Source organism: Globicephala melas, chromosome 11, assembly GCF_963455315.2.
Source record: "Globicephala melas chromosome 11, mGloMel1.2, whole genome shotgun sequence".
In the NCBI taxonomy this organism is placed as follows: Eukaryota; Metazoa; Chordata; class Mammalia; order Artiodactyla; family Delphinidae; genus Globicephala; species Globicephala melas.
Window position 1 is genome coordinate 93,797,461 of NC_083324.2, and position 23,833 is coordinate 93,821,293.

Below are 23,833 nucleotides of genomic sequence, written 5' to 3' on the forward strand. Positions count from 1 at the left end.
CAGGTTTAGCTTATATTGTAATCCAACAGTTTCCTTTCCTAAATATATTTTAAAGAAAAAAATATATAATGGCTAGTTTACACTTCATATGGCTACAGAGATTGGAGAACAGAAGTAATTCTTGTCCATAAGACCATGACTAACAGCAACTGATAAATTTTAAAAGACCTTATTTTAAAATACATGTTTTAATCCATAGAATGCGACAAAATATCAAATCCTGTAAACTCTCATCCAACGTGTGATTATTTATTAATAAGAATTCCAACTGAACTTGCATGGAGCAAGCTCCCATTGGTGGTTGATGAAGTATAAAATGTGCTTGCTTTAATATCCTCTAAAAGATGTATTTTCCAAGGAAAAACAATACAACAGAATAATCAGTAAAAAATTTTTAAATACACCCAGGTATGTGGAAACACTTTTACTGTCTCATGAAAAAGGCAGTTTTAAAACTTTTTTTCTTTTTAAACATGAGGCATTTTCACAAAGGACCACTCTGGGGTGGTCAGTGCTGTCCTTCAACTAGACCGGCCCAGGGTTCTGGAAGATTCCCAAAGGCGAAGCTCTCAGAAAGAGGTATTAGTCCACAGCAGAAGTGGAGTCAAGAGGTCCTGGGCAAAGCATGAAGGTTGAAAACAGCACGTCAAATAAGTTGAACCACAGGCAGGTAGGCATTTAGCTTTTCTGAAGTTCAAGTGTAAAAGAGGGATCACAGAGAAGGATGTGGCTGCAGAAGTAGGCAAGATCAGGAAGGACGAAACGCCACAGAAAGGGTCTGAGCCTTGATCCTGAGGTATATGGTCAGAGTACAGGATTTTAGAGAACACGTGACATGATCAGATTAAAAACTACTCAAATGATCACTCCAATTGCTTCTGGTTCTAAATGTTTAGTGGGAATTCCTCCCTCATCAAAAAAAAAAAAAAAAAAGTGTGAGATAAGAACATAGGAATACCTATGCATCTCAGTGAAACAGCTGTTAAGTGCACAGAGCAAGCTACTTTAAACAGAGGTGCGAAGTGTTCTTTTTCGAAGCCTAACAGGTCAACCCAGGGTGAACCAGATCATGAGACGTGTGTCAAGAGACCAGGAATCCAGACTCAGCAGCGCCATCACTACAGCACTCTGGAGCTGTGTGAGCCTGGGCTGTCTGCCCAACTGTGGGAGTGACACCCACAAAACCTGGGAAATCCACCTCCAGCCGAAGGGTTCCATTCCAGAATATACTATCCCCAAGTAAGCTCTTGATTCAGGTTATCTGTCTCTCAGGCTAGACTTTACAGGCAAGAGCCGTATTCTATTCATTTTTATAAACTTAACATCTAGCAAAATATTTGCTCCATCAGAAATGTCCCAAAATATTTTGAAAAAATACTCTCCAGGTTCCTTTCAGCTATTAAGGGCAATGATCCTAGAATTTTATTTGAGAAGCAACTTCAAAAGAGCCAGCCAACTTGCAAGTGGGCCTAACATGTAATTTACGTCACCAATTGCTTTCTTTCACCTTCTTTTGACTATCTGTATTTCACTAAACACAGGACTGGGAGAAGGCTATTTTCAAAAAACTATAATTGTCAGAATTACTTGTAAGCACTTTATAAATGCAGCAAACGAAAATTTTACACAACGTTTTCCAAATCACCAGCAATACTGACAACTAGCACATGCTCCCAGATCAAAACCCCCTACGTTACAGCAGCATTTTGGTTTTAAATAATCTTCTTTCTACAATCCACGCATTTGGCTTATAGATTCTGTAAAAAGGGGAAAGGAATATACCCAGACATCGCAGAGATACGGAGGCATTTTTAAAAACAGACAATAGCTGTGAGAATACATCTGATCATCTGCATTCCTTCCTTCCCACACTAAAGACATGACAACCCAACATTCGGGCTTCAGGGAGTTATTAACTCAAAACCTAATATCCTTCACATTTTACAATTACTATGTAATGACTATTGATTGTTAGGAGGGATTCTGAAGAAATACCAACACCCCTCCCATCCTCCAAAAATAAATTTCATATTCACAATTTAATCTATTTAGAAAATATAACTGAGATAACCTCTTAAAATCCCTTTTATGTCTGAGATTGTAGGATGTGCAGGTTAACTTTAAGACCATCTTCTAGACAACAGACTCATAAGCAAAACTACCAGGATGAGGAGGGCAAGGGTGAGCATAAGACCTGCTTTTAAGTTCCTAGATGACTGATCCCCAACCATTTCGACTGTGAGGACCTCTTTTAAACAAAAAATTCTGCAGTTCTCCCAGTGATCGTAGTTATACTTTTACTATCTGGTTGATGTTGGAATCTTATCAATGATAAAAATATACAAAAGTGGGGCTTCCCTGGTGGCCTGCCTGCCGATGCAGGGGACACGGGTTCGTGCCCCTGTCCGGGAAGATCCCACATGCCGCGGAGCGGCTGGGCCCGTGAGCCATGGCCGCTGAGCCTGCGCGTCCGGAGCCTGTGCTCTGCAACGGGAGAGGCCACAACAGTGAGAGGCCCGCGTACCGCCAAAAAAAGAAACAAAAAACAAAAAAAAACAAAAGTAACTCTTAAATGGATCTGTATTTCACTAGTCACAACAGCATCTATATTCACTGATCTAATTAAAATAAAGTAGCACCAAAATACATTAAATGATCAAAAGATCACACCAAGTTGGATTTATCTCAATAACGTAAGGTTAGCTTGATATCAGAAATATCTATCCCTACAATTCACTACACAGAAATAGTAAGGAAAAATATCACCATAGAAGTCAAAACAGTGCTAAAATTGCCTAACAATGCCTACCAAAAGGCCCAGAAAGTTATAATTAGAAGATAATTTCTGAAACTTCATAAATAATATGCACAAGAAGCTAACTGCAACCGTTGTATTTAACTGCAGACTATCGGGAGCATTCCCATCTAAGTCAGAATTTTATCAGTGATACTACTTACTACTTTGACTAGAGGTCCTGGACAATTCAATAAAATAGGAAAAGAAATTTTAAAGAGGCGTGAAAACTGTAAAGGAAGAAACAAAATCGTTTCTTTGCAGTGATGTGATAATCTAATGAGAAAAACCAAGAAAAGCAACTGAATTGTAAGAAAGAGTAAGAATTCAGTAAAGCGGCCGTATACAAAGTCAACTCACAAAAACAGACAGTTTCAATGTACTTTCAAATGTACCACAAGCAAAACCAAAAATAGTACATAGAGAGAGAGATAAGGCAAATGTGGCAAGATGTTAACAGATGAGCATCTGAGTGAAGGAAACATGGGGATTTAAATTTTATTACTTTTAAGAATATCACACTCCTTCCATGCAAGGTTCCGTACAAGATGGGAAGTTTAGGGCTTCCCTGGTGGCGCAGTGGTTGGGCGTCCTCCTGCCGATGCAGGGGACACGGGTTCGTGCCCCGGTCCGGGAAGATCCCACATGCCGCGGAGCGGCTGCGCCCGTGAGCCATGGCCGCTGAGCCTGCGCGTCCGGAGCCTGTGCTCCGCAACGGGAGAGGCCACAGCAGTGCCAGGCCCGCATATCGCAAAAAAAAAAAAAAAAAAAAAAATCTTCCAACGTTGCCCGGTTACCCTACTGGCAGTTTATTTATCCTATTTTGCCTCCAAATAAATCTGAGGGCATTTAAACTTACTTTCTGCTCTGTATTCTTCACTCGGGCTCTTTATTAACTAATCACTCTAGGTCTCAGCTTTTCTTCCGATTTTTGCACAAGATGGAGGTTAGATCTAATCTGGATCCCTAGAACCTCCCACAGCCTTTCTAATCCAACACATGACTTCTGTTAACTAAATTGCTGAGCAATCAAATGTATAATAAAAGAAGCAAATGTTACGTCATTCTTTCCATGAGTATTCCGCGAGGCACAGTTCCCCTAAATGATGTACTGAGACCTCCACGTCTCACTGCATTACCTTTATAAACAGCACTGGTTTAATCGGATCCTCGTCTTGGGTACGTGTTTATCTAGGTCATTTTGCTCATTTTGTGTTTAACTTACTTTGTAAGCAGGTGAACGCTTTTTAATCATGATGATGAAATCTCATACTTCAAAACCACAATGCTGGCTGAAAGAATTCAACTTACACCCTGAAATTTGCTAACTCAGAGAATATTCCAGCTCAGAAGTCAAATACGCAACCAGAAGGATTAATGATTTCTTCTCCCCCAGACTGGGTATTTGGTGAGAGGAAAACACATAAATAAAGTGTCTGCTTTGTATCCTCTGGTTTGTGGCAGCTCCTCAAATCAAGCACAGAGGTTTTCTATTTTAAACAGAAGCCACAAAAGATAATAAAATTAATAAGAATAATTTTAATTTAAGAATCCTCTTTTCTTTCCAGTTCAGATTCCTCAAGTGTATGTTCTAATAGCCCACTGAGACTTTTGGTTTGTAACATTTATTACAACTGTAATTCTATAATAATTTAGGTAATTATTTCATACTATACTTTCCCACCAGGCAATAAGCTCTACAAGAACAGCAACCTTGTCCATCTAGTTCTGCATCGTAGTCTGACTACTTGGCATGAAGACACTCGATCTGTATTTCATGAAAGAGTGCATGAAAGTACAACAGATCAAACTGAAACTAATAAAGATAAGTTTCTAAAAAAGGTATTTAAAATACAAAGTATTTTTCTTAAAATTATTGCAGGATAAATACAGAAATGGAATATTAACAGTCCTGAATCAGCTTCTCAAATGTTCAGACTTTTTAACGAACAAGAAGCAAGACATGTTTGATCAAATAATATGCTATGTCATTAAACCATGTTAATTAGAAAAGTGAAAAAAGAGGTTCCACGATAATGATTAGATTAAATGGAAATAAACCAACCACAGAACAGCATGAGAATGTTAATTATGGCAAAGTCATAGGATGCAATATCATGTTACCATTTGAAACAATGTCTAAAAGGAATAATGATGACATTGAGAAATACTAGCGACAGATACCATTAAAGGGGAGCATATGATCCTAAATGTGTTTTAAAATTTACACATATATAATTATATGTTCATATGCATATGTGTGTAAATGTGCATGTATATAGTCTGGATACGTGTATACATATACACATAGGAAATATATCAGATGGTTAGTAGTTATTTCTGGATGACACAATTATGAGTGACAACAAGTTTTGTATGTGGATCTTTCAAATTTTCAGCAATAAACATATCAACAAATAATACTTTTTGCTAACTCTACCTACAGAGGGAGAAAGAAAGATGGACTAGGTTCTGTTCTTCCTACCCTAATTTCCACAGCATAAACGTTGGTATCAATCTAATTATTTACAGAGTCATCAGTCAAATGTGTGAACCAAATATATAATACTCTAAAATACCGCACACCGGCATCACAACTGACTAAAGGAGCATCAGATTAAAGTTAACTGAATACAGAGCAGACACTTTATACTTGCTGCTGAGAGCTAAGAGCTCTAAGAGTTTGAAAGCTATTAGCTTTCAAGTATAGTAGTCTCTTCTTGCAATGCAGAAAGAAAGATAACCCATTTTTTTCTGATTTTAACAAGACGTAGCTCTTATTTCTAATGGGGAATGATGAAAAAGTACACTCTCCTTCTGTTACCCTACTTGTGAGATTCTTCACTGAAAAAAAAAAAAACCTTAAATATGGAATCAGCACTATGCATCCACGTATCCATCATAATAGTATTTATTTTGGAAAAGAACAGGAAGCCACCACATAACAGAGCTGTGTGTCTTTATCTCTTATGCTCGTATGTCATCTCTTGTTTTGTGTGGGGTTTGGGAAAACTGGGAAAGGAAAACTGGTGTTTTATTTTCTCTCCAAACATATCCTGGCTGAAGCAGTCCATAACCCTCACACTCGTCCCCCTACTGCCAACACACTAGCTTCAGTGAAGCCCTCACCTAGAGCTGTAATAGTCTGAGAATTCCCTACAGGGAATTAGAACATCTCCCCAGGGTCTGAGGACATTTCTATTGGTCTCTTGCCCCAAGACTTGCAGCATCTATTTATGTTTTCTGTTATGTCCAAACATTTGGGTGAGTTTATAATTAAGAACGTTTTCCTATGATAAATCTTTTTTTCCCCAGAGCTTATAACACATTTTTATGCTATTTCTCTTATTTTTACCCTTGGTAAACTTTATCTTCTAACTTGACCAGGAGAAACCCTCACTCTCTTCTTTTAAACAAACCATAAATTGATATCAGGAGATCTCAATGTTTAAAGAGCAGAAAATAAAATTTGACTAGACCTGCCATAGAAAATTCCAATCCACACACAAAAAAAACTAGCACAGTAGAAAGTATTTGTAATAATTTTGTATCTCATCGCAGGCAAATCAGTATTCTAAAACGTCATATACTTGAGACACATATCCTTTTAGATCTTCCCCAAAATGGGTATGTGAATTAAAGCAGCTGCACAGAGAGTCTTGTGATCTAGGGAAAAATTATAGCTGTGAAGTATAATAGGCACATGGCCTAATTATAGGAACTATACAGCTTTTCCAATAATGAAAATCAAATTACTTTAATAACTAGATTATTTTAAATATTATTTTAAAAATGAGAATCTCCACCTCTCACTCCAAGAAACTACTGTTTGAGTATTTGTTCCAAGTCTTCATGTAACATTTCCTAACCATTTTGCATGGTTTTCAACAACTGTTATGTCAACTAAACTTCCACCTAACAAGCAGTTACCTAATCTTAATCTGGTGAAATGAGATCCCTGGGTCTCATTTTAGGACAAGAAAGGAAAGTTGAGGCAACAGTGTGCTGTGGGAATAGTAAGGGTTTTGTTTTCAGACAAACTGAGGCTCCATCCTGGCTCTGCCACCCACTGGCTGTGTGATACCAGGCAAGCAACTCTACTCCCAGCCCCACACCTCAGCTTTTCCATCAAAAAACCAAACCAAAACCAAAACCCCAAAATTAAAGCACACCATCTGCCTCACAAGATGGTTTTAATTCCTGAACGAGATAAGTGATGTAACATACCAGCCACCGAGGGGAAGGGCAATATCCGTCAGTCAGCTCTTCCTCCCTTCCTCTCAAATGCACATTTTATAAACTGTCAAATAACTTCACAGGCGTAAGGGTCAGACAATATCGAAACTATCTGATGTACCACGGGCAGTATATTTAGAACATTAATTTTTTAAAATGATGTTTCAGGAAGTTAAAAAGTATTCATAGGGCTTCCATGGTGGTGCAGTGGTTGAGAGTCCGCCTGCCGATGCAGGGGACACGGGTTCATGCCCCGGTCCGGGAAGAGCCCACATGCCGCGGAGCGGCTGGGCCCGTGAGCCATGGCCGCTGAGCCTGCGCGTCCGGAGCCTGCGCTCCGCAACGGGAGAGGCCCCAACAGTGAGAGGCCAGCATACCACAAAAAAAAAAAAAAAAATCTTCCAACAAACAAAAGGCCAGGACCAGATGGCTTCACAGGCGAATTCTATCAAACATTTAGAGAAGAGCTAACACTTATACTTCTCAAACTCTTCCAAAATATAGCAGAGGGAGGAACACTCTCAAACTTATTCTATGAGGCCACCATCACCCTGATACCAAAACCACACAAAGATGTCACAAAAAAAGAAAACTACAGGCCAATATCACTGATGAACATAGATGCAAAAATCCTGAACAAAATACTAGCAAACAGAATCCAGCAGCACATTAAAAGGATCATACACCATGATCAAGTGGACTTTCTCCCAGGAATCCAAGGATTCTTCAATATATGCAAATCCATCAACGTGATACACCACATTAACAAACTGAAGGATAAAAACCATATGATCATCTCAATAGATGCAGAGAAAGCTTTTGACAAAATTCAACACCCATTTATGATAAAACTCTCCAGAAAGTAGGCACAGAGGGAACCTACCTCAACATAATAAAGGCCATGTATGACAAACCCACAGCCAACATCGTTCCCAATGGTGAAAAACCGAAACCATTTCCACTAAGATCAGGAACAAGACAAGGTTGCCCACTCTCACCACTATTATTCAATATAGTTTTGGAAGTTTTAGCCACAGCAATCAGAGATGAAAAAGAAATAAAAGGAATACAAATCGGAAAACAAGAAGTAAAACTGTCACTGTTTGCAGATGACATGATACCATACATAGAGAATCCTAAAGATGCTACCAGAAAACTACTAGAGCTCATCAGTGAATTTGGTAAAGTAGCAGGATACAAAATTAATGCACAGAAATCTCTTGCATTCCTATACACTAATGATGAAAAATCTGAAAGAGAAATTAAGGAAATACTCCCATTTACCACTGCAACAAAAAGTATAAGATACCTAGGAATAAACCTACCTAAGGAGGCAAAAGACCTGTACGTAGAAAACTATAAGACACTGATGAAAGAAATTAAAGATGATCCAAACAGATGGAGAGATATACCTTGTTCTTGGATTGGAAGAATCAACATTGTGAAAATGACTATACTACCCAAAGCAATATACCAATTCAATGTAATCCCTATCAAACTACCAGTGGCATTTTTCACAGAACTAGAACAAAAAAGTTCACAATTTGTATGGAAACACAAAAGACCCCAAACAGCCAAAACAATCTGGAGAAAGAAAAACAGAGCTGGAGGAAACAGACTCCCTTACTTTGGACAAAGCTACAGTAATCAAGACAGTATGGTACTGGCACAAATACTGAAATATAGATCAATGGAACTGGATAGAAAGCCCAGAGATAAACCCATACACATATGGTCACCTTATCTTTGACAAAGGAGGCAAGAATATACAATGGAGAAAAGACAGCCTCTTCAATAAGTGTTGCTGGGAAAACTGGACAGCTACATGTAAAAGAATGAAATTAGAACACTCCCTAACTCCATACACGAAAATAAACTCAAAATGGATTAAAGACCTAAATGTCAGGCCAGACACTATAAAACTCTCAGAGGAAAACAGGCAGAACACTCTATGACATAAATCACAGCAAGATCCTTTCTGACCCACCTCCTAGAGAAATGGAAATAAAAACAAAAATAAACAAATGGGACCTAATGAAACTTAAAAGTTTTTGCACAGCAAAGGAAACCATAAACAAGATGAAAAGACAGCCCTCAGAATGGGAGAAAATATTTGCAAATGAAGCAGCGGACAAAGGATTATCTCCAAAATATACAAGCAGCTCATGCAGCTCAATATCAAAAAAACAACCAACCCAATCCAAAAATGGGCAGAAGACCTACATAGACATTTCTCCAAAGAAGGTATACAGATGGCCAACAAACACATGAAAGGATGCTCAACGTCGCTAATCGTTAGGGAAATGCAAATCAAAACTGCAATGAGGTATCACCTCACACCGGTCAGAATGGCCATCATCAAAAGGTCCACAGACAATAAATGCTGGAGAGGGCGTGGAGAAAGGGAGCCCTCTTGCACTGCTGGTGGGAATGTAAACTGATACAGCCACTGTGGAGAACAGTGTGGAGGTTCCTTATGAAATACCAATTTACAAGAGTTAAATTTTGTTGCCTTTGTAGAAATTTTTTTCTGAATCCTAGTACTCTATTAGAGCCCCAGATGCCCACTCCATTCTCTGCCTTTGCTGTCCTTTACTTAAAATGTGGTTTAGTTTGTATCAGGTTCAAGTTCTTGATTATTTTTCTGTTGTAAGGAGTGTGACTAAATGATCAGGGGTCAGGATTCCCTGAAGTGGGTTATGATCAGTACTACTCTAGTAAGAGTCACCTCTCACTTTCTGTTTACGTTGTTCTTTCTGTTGTACAGGTAACATTTAATAGATTGTTACCCAGGATTTCATTTTAAAATATTTTATTTACTTTAATTGATATGATGCCTATTTGAAAAGGTAACAAATATAGAGTAAACTGTTAACGTAAATAATTGGTGTTCACTTGCTTTTATGGCTTATTATCTGAAAGCAGTTGATAGATTTTACATCTTTGATATAAAGCACGGCCATATTTGTATTTTAAAAGAAATTTAGACCTATTATGTATAGCTCAGATTGCTGACATTTTTCCTAGTTTGTCTTTGTATGTTTTATTTAGATTTTGCTTTTCTGAGCTGTCTTTTTAACTTCAGCAAATCTTTTTAGTCATCTTTTATATACTTTTACCTCCATATGAAATGAATAAATGTTGTCCTTGTTAAAAACAAAAAAAGAAGACAGTGCTTTACTCAAGCACGCTGCACACCTGGCAGGTAGAGTTTCCAAAGGTGCCCTAACCCCAGAGGCTGCTTCCCAAGCGAGGAACAGCTGTGCGGCCCCTAGGGCAGGGCTGGCGGAGCACACACGCTCCGCTCACCGGCAAGTCCCCCCACGCGGTATCTGAACTCATTTGGAAAGCAGAGAGGACAGTTCCTCCTATAACTCATCTGGGCAAGTTTATAAAAAAGGCCAATTTTCAGAAAGCCACAGAGGTTCTCTCCCGAGGCTGCCGAAGTGTAATTATGGGCAAGGATAGTGACGGAAAGAGAAGGGAACCACAGGAAAGAAAGAGCCACTCGGGAAGGGTTAGGAAGGCTAAAAACGGACAACAACAAATAAAGGCTTCGGTCCCTCTGATGAGGTGACTTCAAAAATACGGACTCATGCACTCCTCCCCAACATCCTCCCTTCCCGCAGGAAAAACAGACAGACAGACAGACAGAACCAAAAATGGTTATAGTCTGCATGTTAACACGTAAAGTGTAACTAGGCTCGTTTCCTCTCCTTTGGAAATACAAAGCATGGGTCAGCGTACACACGTATATACCTACATTTTTTATATTTTACCTATAAATTATATAATATACACACAGGAAGGACAAAAATGGAAGAACCAACCAGAATATTTTTGAATGGCTACTTACTGCACGGGGAGGACACAGATGAGAGCTGAATTTCTTTGACAGTAGTAGCTTGTTTTCTAGATTACACTTGGGAACCACATAAATGTTTTATGTAATTACAAAAGAAAATTTTAAAATAAAACCATCCCTAAAATTCAAAGACAAAATGTGATGAATGAATTTCAGGATGTACTGAGTTGTGGCATAACCATACACAGAGGAACAAGCGATATCAAGAGACAATACTTCGACGACATACCCCTAGTGATAGGTACCCTAAGGAAAAAGGAAAATGCAAAACCATGTTGATGGTGGTGTTGGCGTTATTATTCTGAAACTATCCTGGGTACATCGTGGGATAAAGCAAGTATGTAATTCTACCATTCCAGGAGTCACTGAGAATCAGGTTTCTCCTTGTGAGAGAAAGGAGATACAGACCCAAGATCAAAGAGGAAAAATAAAAACCCTACAGTCATGATTTTTGTCTTAAACTATATACATGTAACTTGTGTGTGTACACACACACAGAGTCTGCCGAAGAGGCCTGGGAACAACGGCCAGCCCAGCAGCGATGAACACACCCGGCACCCAGCCTGTGGTTCCCAGAGACTCCGTCTTCCACCGCATCTGGGGGTCATCAGCAGAGTGTTTCAGCTGCTGGAGCCCAAGAATAGGAGCACAGCGGACGGCGAAGGATGAGCAGAGACTGGAAAAACCGAAGGAACACAGTCTGTCGGATGAAGCACGTAGCCCTGCCAGGCCAGAGGGTGTGAGGTGAGCGCACTGCAGTGAGGCTGGTGGAGGGGAAGAACGTGGGACAGCCTGAGCAAGCAGCTCAACCCAAAGGGAAGACGGGAGGGAGGGAGGGAGGAAGGCAATCCAGATTCAACGAATACTCACCCACCCATTGTGCCGGCTCCTTTGAGGAACTGTAGTATTCAATCCACATCTGTGGCAGGCAGGACCCTTCCCCTTCACAGATGAGGATGCTAAGGCGTATCTATCACTCGGACAGTAAGTGGGGAAAACGAGGATCCAAGCCTGAAGATTCCTGAAGACAGGGCTGCTCCCCCTGGGCTGGTGGACCAGGTGCCCTGCGTTCAGGGCAGATAATGGGGTCACTGTTCGCACAGGTTAGAGGCGAGAGGCCCAGGCAAGCTGATGGGACAGGAGGCTTCAGGTTTCTCAGGAGCTGCAAGGCCACAGACACTGAGGGTGTCCTGACTTACACCCTACACCAGGGAGCTCACTACACCCAGCGACACCCCATCATGAGCATCCTCCCAACGAATGCCTGAGTTTACACCCTCATTTTAATGTCACAAACCAGGTCATCAAATTTCAGTTTTCTCATTATAACAGTTACATGTTAAAAAGGAAGCAAAATTTCACAAAAGAAATGTTCCCTCATTACATAATAAAAATTGTTGAAATCCCAAATAGGGCATGCTAGAAACAGGAAGTTTATTCACTAGAACTACTCAAACTTGCTGGGAAAGTATATACTTCTTAGTTAGATAACAACAAATTTAATTTGTTTTTACATAATCCTGAGTCATCTGTAAATCATACTTCCATCTTTTTTTTTTTTTCCTACATATAAGTGGTATTTGTTACCCGAGGGAGCAGACAGAAAACTATCTTCTTTAGCTACTTGTGTCGATTTTTTTAACAGAGAACTGGGTGAAGTTTATATATCAAAAAGCACTTCCTAGGTTTTTAATAGTCTATATAGTCAGTGAAAGAGAAGCAATTCAGGCAGAGCAACCGACATGATGGTCTGTGAAAAGCCTTACACACGCAGAAAGGCAGAAAATGAGCACGGTCACCCCACAGCTGCCTGAGGACCTCAGATACCACTGGCTCCTCTACCCCAGGGTGATGACCCGCCCACCATGGGAATCCAGGGGGTGGGGGGCACAAAGAGAGCCTCTGCTCTCGGTGAGGGGTGTGCACCAAAATCGCCTTTCACCTTAAAGACAAATGGATTCTGCCACAGTAAGTATCATGAATCCCCAACATCCATATACTGAAAAGATTCCTACATTTTAGCACCGGTTTCAAGGGTGCGCCTATTATTTGCTAATCTAACCCCATAATGAATGCTATGGTTATAAATGGTTTTGAGAGGATCACCCGCCCCGAGCCACACACACCTGTTTTTGTATTCACACCTCTGCCACCCTCCTTTGGACAACCAGGAGTTGGCTATTTGTTCGAATCCAGAATCTTATTCACAATGGATAGCTATCTTAACATCCTTTTACTGACATTCTTGTTAAAATGCAGTAAGCAGCCAGTAGGCATCACATAAACACTTCCAGGCTTGATTCTGGTTTGAACTGAGCAGACAGAGTAGTGCTGAGAAAATAATACAAAAATGCTCCCAAGCAGGGAACTATACTCAGTATTTTGCAACAACCTATAAGAGAAAAGAATCTAAAAAAGAATATAAATATATGTATGTGTGTATATATATATATATATATAACTGAATATATATATATATATATATAAGTCACTTTGCTGTACACCTGAAACTAACACAACATTCCTAGTACCTGGGAAGAAAGCGTCACAAAGCAACCCCGGGTGCCGGTTTCTCAAAGACTGAGGACATTTTTATTTAAATAATATTAGAAAGGAGAAAACTCTGTTTTTAACTTCTAGAGTTCTTCAACTCAACCGGAAAGATATTTTGAAAAATAAGCATTCTGGTTTGGACCCTGCACATTGACTTTCCAGATAGAGAGGGTATCCAGGTTCCATTAACAACAGATGCAGATGCATGTTTTGAAACATGCTGTGAATCACAAGTAACATCTTGACGACTAAGAAAAAAACAGCAGGAATTTTGGGAGGGATGGTGGACATCTCCAGTTGGAAGTAGGCCAAGAGCTGTTTGTAGAGAAGAAGTATTGGGAATATAAGCCACCTCTTCCAAGTACTAAATGCTCATTTAATGTCTGGGTGACAAAGTTCAGAAAAGTATGATCATAATTCTTTATTAAAGCAAATTTTCATACCATTATGGAAAGAAGTGGAAAAATGTGGACCCTTGGGCCTCTGTAATGTGCTCTTTTCAGGAACAGTGTTGAGGTGCCTTCCACGGCTAGTCACACGCTCTGCACAGCCCACCTGCCCTCACCAGTGGACCCCGAGGTACCCAAAATTCATGACTTTTAAGGGAAACAAATAACTGCCCCGAATGGGGGTGCCTGCTTAACAGACAGCCTGGGAAAGGCTTAATACATCCATGGGCACAACAGCTGGTAAGAAAAGGAGGTCCCAGGTGTATCATGACTCCTAAACGGGAATGCGAAGGGTTAGCCGGCCTCAGAGATAAACTCAGAGGGTCCCTGCCATACCCCCAACTACATGAACTGCTCAGTTACTCAAGTGCAATGAACCCAAGATGGGGTCTGAAACTCTTTCCCGGCTGGCTCACTGAGACAACTCCGAGTTTCCCTCGGCTGCAGGCGGAGACAGCAGCAAGTTAAAATGTCACCTCCTCGGGGCATCCACAGGAGTGAGGCGGCCCGCGTGGAAGGACCCACAGCTCCATGAATTTGGGGGTGGAACCAGAAGGAAACACGCCCTCAGACTCCGCCCCCAAGCAGAGCGAGGGAAGGGCAGCCTGGGCAACAGCGATCAGCGACGCGCCATATGGAGAAAAGAGGTCTGGGGGAGACGCCCTCGTCTCTAACAACCCCGCCCCCCCGGCGTCTGAGTGACCTGGGACAGGTTACCGCCACTGCCCAGGGCTGTGAGGAGCCTGCTTCCTCAGCACAGCGCCCGCACAGGGCGGGCGGCAACACGACCCAGCTCCTTCACTCTCCAGGGATGCCTCCCCAAACCCCGCTGCACCCACTGGCCAACTGTGCAGCTCCCTGAATCCTTTGACAATGATCCTGGCAAAGTGCCTCCAATTGTTTAAAGCTGCACTGACTCTTGGCATCCTGGTACATCACTGGATGAGGGGTATACTGTACACCAGTACATCCCCAAACTTAAATCTTATAAGACGTACACATATCGCATAGGCATTCAGAGTTATGTCACTACTGTGTCATTTATATATTATTGCAGAAAGTATCTGAATAGCACTTTATGCACTTAGAAGTGTGGCAGCAGTAAGATGAGGGACAAGGCCTTGGGTAGGACAGACCAGAACTCTATCTCCTGTCTCTGCTCTGCCACTCAGGCCCTCTGGGGCCTGTGGCTTCTTCCTCCTAAGCGCCTCAGTTTTCCTCTTTCTCAAACGGTGACAAGCAAGTATGAACTTGCTACAAAAATTTTTTGTAGGATAGAATGAGGTAATAAGATTAGGACAGGTCTAGAAATACAGTAAGAACTCAATAAATGTTGGCCACCATCCCTAACAACATACACAAAATATTATTACCATATGGTTAATTTTTAAACTACTACTCCAGTTTAGAATATCTATGTGTTTGAAAGTACATTTTTAAAAATTTAACACAATCTGAAAGTCTATAAAATCTACAGAAGTAGTTCAGATACTCAGGGCAACCAAGGAAAAATTTTTCTAGTTTCTATATGGCTACAATTATTTCTAAAAATCTCCTAGTGAATCCCGGGTAATTTAAATTACTATATGTATTTCATCTCTTGGGTCAATGTTTCACAAAAGATACTTAACATTCTTTTGAAAAATCACATTCATTTATAAAAAGAAACATCAAGTATTAAGAATACAATTAACTGCCGATTTCCAATTGGTAGAATTTAAAAGACAACTATAAAGCAGGGCTTCCCAATTTCTGCAAATGTTACAATCAAATTTTTACTAGGGATGTTTGCACCACTACAGGTGCTATAGAAAGCATTTAATAGGCATGCACTGTAAAAATCATAATGCATCTTTAATTGTTGTTTGAGAGGTGATAAAAAGGTATTTGCACCTTTTTATGTAAGGTGTAAAAGGTGCTATGAACACACCCTCTGAGGCTCAGGTGGGTCAATCTCCACTGACCACGGGACACACTCCCTTACCAAGCATTAACTCAACTTGAATTTACTGAAGAAATTAAGGGGCTAGTCCCAGTCCCTGCCTGCTGCACAACCCCAGGGGTCACCATCCCCACGGACTTCTGGAGTTGACAGCACAGTATCCCTGGGCCACCTTTCCACTCTGACAGCACCTTGAAAAATGCGCCCAATTCATGACACGTTAAAGGAAGTACACAAACCAAATAAATCTCCCTTAACATGTCAAATCGATTCAAACATGCTCCACCTTCCTTCCAGATTACTCGAACCTGCCAGGAACCAATTCTAACGTGGAACAAACCTGCTCCTCCCTCTACCAGGCAATTCACGGGACCCTCCCAGGACCAGGGACCAAGCTGCTGGTCTGAGACGGATGACGAATTTATTTGGATCCACACACACATATTCACACAATCTAACTTCTGACCAATGGTAGGTATAAAAATGCTCAGGGGACGATCAGGGTTAGGAACAGAGACGAGTGTGCCGAGAGCCACACGATGTCTCATCGCCCTGGTGACCTCCCTAGTCTAGTTCCTGACAACTCTCCTAAACAGCCACAAAAGCCCTAGAACCAGAAAACAAACGCTCCACAGACGCTGACAGGTAATAAACGCTCCATAGACGCTGACAGGTAAGCCTCAGAGCGGAGGCTCCAGAAGGACGGCAGAGGAGGGATGTGTCCAGTCTGCTTGGAGGAAGGAGGGGGGCGTGGACAGGGCAACCGAAGCTCCACTGTCTGGAGTCAGAGATGTGTGGGCTGAGAGGGCACCAGCGGGGCTGGGGGGCTCAAGCTTCCGGAGGTACACTTCAGTGACCCCACTGAGGCCCTCATTAAAATGCCACAGTTCAACAGAAAATCTTTTTGTTTAGAAATTCAAATATAGAGTCCCTCCCATCAGGGAACACAAACCTCTTAGATAGCCTCAGCCACCAGAGGGCAGACAGCAGAAACAAGAAGAACTACAGTCCTGCAGCCTGTGGAACAAAAACCACATTCACAGAGAGACAGACAAGATGAAATGGCAGAGGGCTAAGTACCAGATGAAGGAACAAGATAAAACCCCAGAAAAACAACTAAATGAAGTAGAGATAGGCAACCTTCCAGAAAAAGAATTCAGAATAATGATAATGAAGATGATCCAGGACCTCGGAAAAAGAATGGAGGCAAAGATCGAGAAGATGCAAGAAATGTTTAACAAAGACCTAGAAGAATTAAAGAACAAACAGAGATGAACAATACAATAACTGAAATGAAAACTACACTAGAGAATCAATAGCAGAATAACTGAGGCAGAAGAACGGATAAGTGAACTGGAAGACAGAATGGTGGAATTCACTGCTGCAGAACAGAATAAAGAAAAAAGAATGAAAAGAAATGAAGACAGCCTAAGAGACCTCTGGGACAACAATAAATGCAACAACATTCGCATTATAGGGGTCCCAGAAGGAGAAGACAGAGAGAAAGGATGAGAGAAAATATTTGAAAAGATTATAGTTGAAAACTTCCCTAACATGGGAAAGGAAATAGCCACCCAAGTCCAGGAAGCGCAGCAAGTCCCATACAGGATAAACCCAAGGAGAAACACACCCAGACACACAGTAATCAAATTGGCAAAAATTAAAGACAAATAAAAATTATTGAAAGCAGCAAGGGAAAAACGACAAATAACATACAAGGGGGGGCTTCGCTGGTGGTGCAGTGGTTGAGAATCTGCCTACCAATGCAGGGGACACGGGTTCGAGCCCTGGTCTGGGAAGATCCCACATGCCGCGGAGCAACTAGGCCCATGAGCCACAACTACTGAGCCTGAGCATCTGGAGCCTGTGCTCCGCAACAAGAGAGGCCGCGACAGTGAGAGGCCCACGCACCGCGATGAAGAGTGGCCCCCACTTGCTGCAACTAGAGAAGGCCCTATAAGGTTAACAGCTGATTTCTCAGCAGAAACTCCACAAGCCAGAAGGTAATGGCATGATATAATTAAAGTGATGAAAGGGAAGAACCTACAACCAAGATTACTCTACCTGGCAAGGATCTCATTCAGATTCGATGGAGAAATCAAGAGCTTTACAGACAAGCAAAAGCTAAGAGAATTCAGCACCACCAAACCAGCTCTACAACAAATGCTAGTAGTCTCTAAAGGACTACTAAAGGAACTTCTCTAAGTGGGAAACACAAGGGGAAAAAAGGACCTCCAAAAACAATTAAGAAAATGGTCACAGGAACATACATATCAATAATTACCTTAAACATGAATGGATTAAATGCTCCAACCAAAAGACACAGGCTCGCTGAATGGACACAAAAACAAGACCCGTATATATGCTGTCTACAAGAGACCCACTTCAGACTTAGGGACACATACAGACTGAAAGTGAGGGGATGGAAAAAGATATTCCATGCAAATGGCAGTCAAAAGAAAGCTGGAGTAGCAATACTCATATCAGATAAAATAGATTTTAAAATAAAGAATGTTACAAGAGACAAGGAAGGACACTACATAATGATCAAGGGATCAATCCAAGAAGAAGACATAACAATTATAAATCTATATGCATAGACTGTATCCAACATAGGAGCACCTCAATACATAAGGCAACTGCTAACAGCTATAAAAGAGGAAATCGACAGTAACACAGTAAGGGTGGGGGACTTTAACACCTCACTTACACCAATCATCCAGACAGAAAATTAATAAGGAAGCACAAGCTTTAAATGACACAATAGACCAGATAGATTTAATTGATATTTTTAGGACATTCCATCCGAAAATGGCAGATTACACTTTCTTCTCAAGTGTCCATGGAACATTCTCCAGGATAAATTACATCTTGGGTCACAAATCAAGCCTCAGTAAATTTAAGAAAATTGAAATCACATCAAGCAACTTTTCTGACCACAACACTATGAGATTAGAAATAAATTGAAGGGAAAAAAACATAAAATACACAAACACATGGAGGCTAAACGATACGTTACTAAGTAACCAAGAGATCACTGAAGAAATCAAAGAGGATATCAAATATACCTAGAGAAAAATGACAATGAAAGCACGAAGATCCAAAACCTATGGGATGCAGCAAAAGCAGTTCTAAGAGGGAAGTTTATAGCTATACAAGCCTACCTCAAGAAACAAGAAAAGTTTCAAATAAACAATCTAACCTTACACCTAAAGGAACTAGAGAAAGAAGAACAAACAAAACCCAAAGTTAGCAGAAGGAAAGAAATCATAAAGAGCAGAAATAAATGAAATAGAAACAAAGAAAATAGCAAAGATCAATAAAACTAAAAGCTGGTTCTTTGAGAAGGTAAACAAAATTGATGAACCATTAGCCAGACTCCTCAAGAAAAAGAGGGAGAGGACTCAAATCAATAAAATTAGAAATTAAAAAGGAGAAGTTACAACAGGCACCACAGAAATACAAAGCATCCTAAGAGACTACTGCAAGCAACTCTATGCCAATAAAATGGACCAACTGGAAGAAATGGACAAATTCTTATAAAGGTATAACATTCCAAGACTGAACCAGGAAGAAATAGAAAATACGAACAGACAAATCACAAGTAATGAAACTGAAACTGTGATTAAAACTCTTCCAACAAACAAAAGTCCAGGACCAGATGGCTTCACAGGTGAATTCTATAAAACATTTACAGAAGAGCTAACACCAATCCTTCTCAAACTCCTCCAAGAAACTTCACAGGAAGGAACACTCCCAAACTCATTCTATGAGGCCACCATCACCCTGATCCCAAAAGCAGACAAAGATACTACAAAAAAATAAAATTACAGACCAATATCACTCATGAATATAGATGCAAAAATCCTCAACAAAACACTAGCAAACAGAATCCAACAACACATTAAAAGGATCATACACCATGATCAAGTGGGGTTTATCCCAGGGATGCAATGATTCTTCAGTATATGCAAGTCAATCAATGTGATACACCATATTAACAAACTGAACAATAAAAACCATATGATCATCTCAATATATGCAGAAAAAGCTTTTGAAAAAATTCAACACCCATTTATGATAAAAACTCTCCAGAAACTGGGCACAGAGTGAACCTACCTCAACATAATAAAGGCCATATATGACAAACCCACAGCAAACATCATTCTCAATGGTGAAAAATTGAAAGCATTTCCTCTAAGATCAAGAAAAAGACAAGGATGTCCAATCTCACCACTATTATTCAACATAGTTTTGGAAGTCCTAGCCATGGCAATCAGAGAAGAAAAAGAAATAAAAGGAATACAAATTGGAAAAGAAGAAGTAAAACTGTCACTGTTTGCAGATGACATGATACCATACATAGAGAATCCTAAAGATGCCACCAGATAACTACTAGAGCTAATCAATGAATTTGGTAAAGTTTCAGGATACAAAATTAACGCACAGAAATCTCTTGCATTCCTATACACTAATGATGAAAAATATGAAAGAGAAATTAAGGAAACACTCTCATTTACCATGGCAACAAAAATAATAAAATACCTAGGAATAAACCTACTTAGGGAGACAAAAGACCTGTATGCAGAAAACTATAAGACACTGATGAAAGAAATTAAAGATGATACCAACAGATGGAGAGATATACCATGTTCTTGGATTGGAAGAATCAATATTGTGAAAATGACTATACTACCCAAAGCAATCTACAGATTCAGTGCAATCCCTATCAAATTACCAATGGCATTTTTTACGGAACTAGAACAAAAAATCTTAAAATTTGTATGGAGACACAAAACCCGAAGAGCCAAAGCAGTCTTGAAGGAAAAAAACGGAGCTGGAGGAATCAGACTCCCTAACTTCAGACTATACTACAAACCTACAGTAATCAAGACAATATGGTACTGGCACAAAAGCAGAAACATAGATCAATGGAACAAGATAGAAAGCCCAGAGATAAACCCTCACACCTATGGTCAACTAATCTATGACAAAGGAGGCAAGGATACACAATGGAGAAAAGACAGTCTCTTCAATAAGTGGTGCTGGGAAAACTGGACAGCTACATGTAAAAGAATGAAATTAGAACACTCCCTAACACCATACACAAAAATAAACTCAAAATGGATTAGAGACCTAAATATAAGACCAGACACAATAAAACTCTTAGAGGAAAACATAGGAAGAACACTCTTTGACATAAGTCACAGCAAGAACTTTTTTGATCCACCTCCTAGAGTAATGGAAATAAAAACAAAAATAAACAAATGGGACCTAATGAAATTTAAAAGCTTTTGCACAGTAAAGGAAACCATAAATAAGATGAAAAGACAACCCTCAGAATGGGAGAAAACATTTGCAAATGAAGCAACCGACAAAGGATTAATCTCCAAAATATATTAACAGCTCAATATTAAAAAAACAACTAACCCAATCCAAAAATGGTCAGAAGACCTAAATAGACATTTCTCCAAAGAAGACAAAGATGGCCAAGAAGCACATGAAAAGCTGCTCAACATCACTAATTATTAGAGAAATGCAAATCAAAACTACAATGAGGTATCACCTCACACCAGTTAGAATGGCCATCATCAGAAAATCTACAAACAACAAATGCTGGAGACGGTATGGAGAAAAGGGAACCCTCTTGCACTGCTGGTGGGAATGTAAATTGATACAGCCACTATGGAGAACAGTATGGAGGTTCCTTAAAAAATTAAAAATAGAATTACCATATGATCCAGCAATCCCACTACTGGGCATATACCCTGAGAAAACCATAATTCAAAAAGACATATGCACCCCAATGTTCATTGCAGCACTATTTACAATAGCCAGTTCATGGAAGCAACCTAAATGCCCATCGACAGATGAATGGATAAAGAAGATGTTGTACATATATACAATGGAATATTACTCAGCCATAAAAAGGAACGAAATTGGGTCATTTGTTGAGACGTGGATGGATCTAGAAACTGTTATACAGCATGAAGTAAGTCAGAAAGAGAAAAACAAATATCGTATATTAACGCATATATGTGGAACCTAGAGAAATGTTACAGATGAACAGGTTTGCAGGGCAGAAATTGAGACACAGATGTAGAGAACAAACGTATGGACACCAAGGGGGGAAATCAGTGGGGTGGAGGTGTGATGAATTGGGCGATTGGGATTGATATGTATACACTAATGTGTATAAAATTGATGACTAATAACCTGCTTTATAAAAAAATAAAATTAAATTAAAAAATTTTAAAAAATAAGAAATTCAAATATAGCCAAATGAGTTACAAATATAATAATATCAAAAAAGATCTCATTTAATGAGTTCTCATCTAAACTCGAGACACACAGCATGGACCTTGAGGCCATCTAGTTGGCTTGGACTCTTTCACCTGTTGTTAGGTATCAATTAAAACCGTTACTAGCTAGCTGTTGGTATAAACATCTAAACTATCAAATAATCAAATTCAAATGTTAAACTATTAAAAATTAACCTCAGTGTATATTTTAAGCAACTCTGTTAATGGCAAGTCTATATAACACTTAAATTTAGTAAGTATATTCAAATACTTTTCCCCAAAATATTCAAAACATGTCCAAACTGAAAATTTTCCAAGTTTCTAAGACAACCTTAAACATATTCAAACTGAAAATCCACTCTTGCTTGTCTTTACCCTGAGAATGAAATATTTACACTTTGCAAACCGCGCCCGACCCCCCACCTTCTTTCTAAGCCACACTGATGGAAGATCAAATCAAGGGGCCTCTCCATTCAGCAGCGCTCCCTCCTGTGCTGATTACAATCCTACTTGTCATTTGAGCCACATTATGAGACAGTTAAAGTGTGACATGTCTGTTAAGATACCCTTAATCTTCAAAAATTTAAAACATACACATTTTCTGTCGAGCAAAAAGTTATAAAAATTGAGTGTTTCTGGCTTCTTAAAGAGCTTGAAACAGTCCGTATATTGAATATATTAATACCTTTTCCCAGTTTTCATATTTTTTTTTCCTAGAAAGAACAAAACGAAATGGTGTGTTCCAGCCTCAAAAATCTATGGAAAACTTAAAGCAATGGCCAGCATTATAAAAATCCACTTATTTCTCCACGAAAGACAGAAAGAAGGCAAGAATCAGATCAACGATCCTTCATTATGCGGTAGAACTAAACTCTTAAAGAAAGAAAATGATTTAATTTAAAATTTTTCTTGTCTTGTAAGAAGATTTAACTTCTGTGAACATCATAAAAGATTTGCACCACCTGGTGGAAAAAGCAAAGATCCAAACACATTAAATCTCTTTATTATAGAGTGTTTCTTGGCTGCTCTGGGATCAAAGGTCCTTTTAGGACTCCGATGAAAGCCGTGGGTCCTCTCCTCTCCGAAAGCAGGCACGTGCATGCACATTCAGAGCAGGTACAGACTCAAACACACAAATCAGAGGCACTTTCGACAACCCCTGCATCCAGTAGTAGAAAACATTCATCTTTCTTTTTGTCTGTAGCTCCCCTTAGTTGCTCAGCATCTGAATCCCCACCCCATGGTTGGGGAATCCACCAATGGGTGAGGTCTTCCCTCCCCTCTCCAGGGCTACAGGGCCAGGTGCCTTGCCTCCCTGACTCAGGCTGCAGGAGCCCACCCTGGGCTCCTGGACGCTGCACCCGCTGGGGCGCTCATTCACAGGGCCTCCCCACCAGGCTCTGTCCAGGGTCCAGGAGTGCCCCGCGTAGCAACCTCATCACGCTGCTCCTTGCCGTGACCTTGCAGGTTCTGGCTGCACACACAGCTTCCCACCTGTCTTTGAAACACAGCTACCCACTTGTGTGGGTGATTATGTGAGCTATCCAATATCCTTCCAACAAATTCCTTCACTGACTTGGAATGTGCTTCTAACCTTTGCAATCAGGAACCCTGACTGTATACTCCTACTTTATCATAAGCCTATGCCAGCCCTCCGCCCACCCACAATCAACTGATCCTATGGCCCTTTTA

General features: G+C 40.2%; 1 protein-coding gene across 8 annotated transcripts in view; it reads right to left on the bottom strand.

Moving 5' to 3' along the window:
* The window catches only part of HIVEP1 (HIVEP zinc finger 1), a 142,988-nt gene that overhangs the window by 91,075 nt on the left and 28,080 nt on the right, over nt 1-23,833 (bottom strand). The gene's annotated exons all lie outside the window — the stretch shown is intronic.